Raw genomic sequence first — 5,231 nt, 5'->3', positions numbered from 1 at the left:
TGGGGGAAAAATTAATGGTCTCCTCCCCCAAAGCAGTGTCCTGTTTCTAAGGCCATCTCAGGGAACCCTTCCCCTGACCTCTCTGATCTCCAGTCATTCACCCTCTCCTTTCTTTATTTATACTCAGCTCCCTTCTCCCCACATACCCTGTGTGCACACACAGTGGTCCCCACAATCTGCGTCATTAGGTCACAAACATGCCACAGCACCACAATGGTGAAAGAAAGCTCTCATCTATGTCACAAAACAAGCATCCAAAAAGAAGTCACCTACAAAGGAAGAAGTTGCCAGGGATATGAGTCCTGTTTCTGCCTCCTCAGTGAGCCTGGCCACAGCAGGACTCTGGCGAACAGTAGCTGTGAAATGTGCAGACTAGGGATACAGGGGCATCTTACAGAGGTGACTGCACTCTGATTACTCATCTAGTGTTGAGTTTAGCAGGAAGTATAGGGTCTGCTCAGAGGGTAGTAACCCTACACTATACACAATGCTATTATGCTAACAAATGACAGTCCTAAAGCCAGACCAAGGTAGGGACACATAAACTGAGAATCTCCTTTCCCTTCTGTGGGCTCACTGGCCCCACAGGGGAGGCATGGGGCGATGGGTTAAAGAGGTGATGGCGACTATAGAGAGCACATGTGATGATAGAAATGTTGACTCACTATGTTGTACACCAGAAAGTAATATAACACTGTAGATTAACTCTAATGGAATTAAAATAAGATCTTAATTAAAAACTAAAATAATACAAATTAATTTCAAACAAAAATTTTTTGAAAAACAAAGATTTCTATTCCAAAAGCACACAGTATATTGATGGTGACATATCATCACAGCCTGATATCTGAATGTGTCTATCCGGATAGATGTTAACAAGTTTTCCTGGAGCTAAAATCTCTATTCCCACAGTTGGTCTTCTACTTCTGGGAAAAAGCTGTGATCAGTCAGAACACAGAAGTTGTAATAGAGCTGTGATCAAACTGCAAGAATAAACAATAGCCTCCAGCAATTGCTAGGGAATTCTACAATAGTAATATTTATCACAGTGCTTTAGTGGTTTCTATTCTTATTTTGCTATGCTTTTATGGTGTGTGTAACTGTCCTTTGCAGTTAGAAATGGAATAGTGTTCCCAAGTGGAGGTGAAATAAGAAAATCCTGTGAAACTTTTTACAGTATTAATATGATGCAGATGGTCTAGAAGCACTCCTTCAGCATCTCTGGAGGATGCAATGCATCCGTGACCCTAGAGTTTGAAGACTCGCTTGCATAAAAGAATGAATTTTAAAGAAGTCCTCTTGAGAGTTGTCAGAAGAACTATCGAGGGCACAAAAATCTTAAAGACTCGGGCATTCAAAGTCTTCCATTAAACGGTCTTCCCCCCAGTCATCTAGAATCATAGCGCCTACAGAGCACCTTCTTCATTGCTCCCATCACATCCTTGTTACGCAGGGTATACATAAAGGGGTTTACCATGGGGGTGATGAAGGCATACACGAGAGCAATGAACTTGCCCTGATCCTGGGAGTGGCTGTTGCTGGGCTGCAGGTAAGCATAGATGGCCGTGCTATAGAACAGAGAGACCACCGTGAGGTGGGACCCACATGTCCCAAATGCTTTCCTCCGTCCTGCATCTGACTTTATTCTTAACACTGCCCTGACAATCTGACCATAGGAGAACGTGATTAATGCCACAGGTATGAGGAGAATGATCACACTGGCAAAGAAGATCTCAGACTCAATAACAGTGGTGTCAACACAGGCAAGCTTGAGCAGTTGGGGGAGCTCACAAATGAAGTGGTCTATCTTATTTCTCCCACAAAGTGGTAAAAGAAAGATGAGCACTGTCTGCAATGAGGAGTTGGCAAAACCAATGAGCCACGATGCAGAAGCCATCAGGGCACAGAGACGAGGGTGCATGATCACCTTGTAGTGCAGGGGCCTGCAGACGGCTGCATAGCGGTCAAATGCCATCACCCCTAGGAGGATGCATTCTGTGCATCCCAACCCTAGAGAGAAGAACAGCTGAGCTACACAGCCACCAAAGGAGATGGACTTGTCTGCCCCCTTGAGATAAACCAGGAGCTGAGGAACAGTGCTGGTCGTGTAACACAGGTCCAGAAAGCTCAGGTTGGAGAGGAAAAAGTACATGGGAGTGTGAAGGTGTGGGTCCAGGCGGGACAGTGCAATGATGGTTGTGTTTCCCAGCAGGGTGAGCAGATAGAAGATCAGAATAACCACAAAGAGGACTCTCTCCAGTTGAGGCCGGTCAGAGAAACCCAGCAGGATAAACCCAGTGAAAGAACTTCCATTTTTCTGTTCCATCCTTTCTTACCACATGTTTCCTGTCAAGACCAAGTATTTAGCAATTTTCAAAAGAAATCTGCAGTGAGGCCTGTGTGGCTTAGTCAGTTACGCATCTGACTTCTGCTCAGGTCAGATCTCACGTTTGTGGGTTCAAGCCCTGTGTGGCTGGCAGCTAGCTCAGAGCCTGGAGTCTGCTTCCGGTTCTGTGTCTCCTTCTCTCCCTGCCCCTCCCCCTCTCATGCTCTGTCTCTCTCTGTATCAAAAATAAATAAAACATAAACATTTTAAAAAATCTTCAAAATGAAAAAACGTTAGTGGGGTTTGGATTGATCATATAAAAAGACTAGCCTATGTTTATCTGTGATAATTTGAATAAATGATGTACTCATTGAAATTGACATTACTTCTACCAATATAGTTCCACATTACTACCAAGAGTAAATAATTAATACTTAATAAAAGAAAAATTAAATAATGGACCTTTTTTTTGCATCAGTCATAGGAATATAAGGTATATCAGTCTGCACTTAGTAGGACTTAAAGTACCATAAAAATGTATGTACATTCCAGACTTAATGTACTATAAAAATATATATGGGAAAAGGAGGGAGAGCTATGTGAAATAATCAGAAAGAGAAGCAGAGAGAGGAAGAGGCATTATTTTAAATTTGTATCTCATGATTCCACACAACTGGACTTGCACACACCTTACATATGTTAAAATGTAATACAGGGGCACCTCGGTGGCTCACTGGGATATGCATCCAACTCTTGATTTCAGCTGAGGTCATGATCTCTTCCTTCATGGGTTTGAGCCCCATGTCAGGCTCTTCACTGACTAAGCCTTCTTGGTATTCTGTCCTCCTTCTTTCTCCTTTTACTTTGCTTCCTCACTCCCTCACGTATTTTCCCACTCTCTTAAAATAAATAAACATTTATATGTAATGTTATATATATAACATAATGTGGTAAAAGCATTCTGATATAGAAACTTAAGGTCTAGAATGTACTTATACAAAGAATTTGATTACATTCAAATCACTACTATTTGTGCATCAGCATTTTGGCTGTGTTACCACTCTAAATAATATATTGTATTTGGAAAAGCCACAGTTTTTTTGGTATGGGAGGAAAACAATTAAATACTCAGAGAGAACCTGAGAATGCCACCATTCAATTACAGTGCTTACATTTGCCTGAACCATGCTTCAAAGTACGTACCGATTTAACAGCAACTCTGAACATTCATGGGCCGTGAAGTCCCAGCCAGAATCAGAACTCTAAAATCCATTGGCCAACACTTTCCTCTTCCTTTGGCAGATTTTCATTTCACACATAACCAATTAGAAATCCTAAAATTCCTGGAAGAGTTAGGACTCTTCCTTATTGACATCCTAGTCAGAATGAGTATTTTAAAAAGTTATCCAACCATGCAATTATGTACCGTCTGTAATGTTTTACATCACTCCCTATGACAAAATAAGTAAATAGATAAACTGAGATAAAGACAGATTCATTCTCAAAGCAATGACAGGTCAAAGAGCTATAATGCAAAACTTAAAGTAATATAAGGAAAGGAATAAAAAAACAATATTTTGGTAGTATGCAAAATTTCAGACATCTGTGCACATTATGTCAAGTATCACCTTTCTAGGAGCTACCTTGCAGAGTTCGTGACACTGGACCAAACACATTGCCAGATATAAGGCTGGGTAATGACCATTTGCATCCAATGCTTACTACTGAAGAGGAAGAATAGTTATAAGCTGTCCAAAGAGGCATTAGAAAATGAGTATTTCAGTTTTGTCATATTCAAATGGTTGGGCATACAGTATATTTTTAATTCTTCTAAGACTTTTAAAATCTGAATCCGTTTTGGCAAAAAATCCATTGATGTGCAAAAGCTTTTGGTACAAAATGGGCATAAAATAAATATTCATAATATTTAAGGAGAGGATGTAGTATTTCATGCTGTTTTATACCTCCTTTATTTCTTGTACACATATGATCAGTGGTCTCCACAAAAAAAAAAAACTATGCAGAAAAAATTTTGTAAATAAAATAACTATAAAGTCATCTGTGACAGTCTAAACGTGCAACAACATGAGGTGTCCTCTGACTCACACCTGCTCAGAGGAGCAACTAACAACAAACCATGGTCAGTCTCATGCACACGCACACGCACACATACAGATGCATTTATCTGAAATCAATTGGTACAAACTTTTTAATGTGCCTGAGAAAAGAAGCACAACCAAAGTGAGGAAGGGCAAACATGAAATGTAAACTAATATCCGGAAAACACCAATATACCACAGCACCATGAGAATAAAATAATGATATATGTTAAGAATATTATATCAATAAGGACAAAGAAGACAGTTGAGAAAAATAAAACCCCGGTGAGATGAACTTGTACATATGATTTGCCACTTTCCAGGAGTGTGTGTGTGTGTGTCAAAGAATAAGTAATGGCTTTGTATCCAACAGGTATAAAAATGATTACGATTTTCAGTTGAAAAATAAAATATCATGGGGCGCGTGGTTGGTTAAGCATCAGACTTCGGCTCAAGTCATTATCTCATGGTTCATGAGATCGAGCCCCACATCAGGCTCTGTGCTGACAGCGTAGAGCCTGGAGCCTGCTTCGGATTCTGTGTCTCCTCCCCCCACCCACCTCTTTCACTGCTCATATTCTATCTCTCTATCAAAAATGAATATTTTTTAAAATGTAAAGAAAAGACATATTATTAAAAAAAGAAAAAGAAAATATCAGACAAAGGAGATGCACACTAGAGCAACATCAGAAGGTCATCGTCCCTGTATATTACAGCTGAGTCCAGTGTCTCACTGAGAGCACATGGGGAGGGAACTACGGTCCTCATGTCATAGTCCATCATCTCACTGCTATGCTTTTCCTCAT

The 5,231-nt window shown here is 40.4% G+C and overlaps 1 pseudogene; it reads right to left on the bottom strand.

The window, feature by feature from the left end:
- Window positions 1-1,387: 1,387 nt before the first annotated feature.
- On the bottom strand, window positions 1,388-2,341 carry LOC115296228 (annotated as a pseudogene).
- Window positions 2,342-5,231: the final 2,890 nt, after the last annotated feature.

Source organism: Suricata suricatta, chromosome 7, assembly GCF_006229205.1.
Source record: "Suricata suricatta isolate VVHF042 chromosome 7, meerkat_22Aug2017_6uvM2_HiC, whole genome shotgun sequence".
NCBI lineage: Eukaryota > Metazoa > Chordata > Mammalia > Carnivora > Herpestidae > Suricata > Suricata suricatta.
This window is presented reverse-complemented; position numbering and strand designations above follow the sequence as displayed.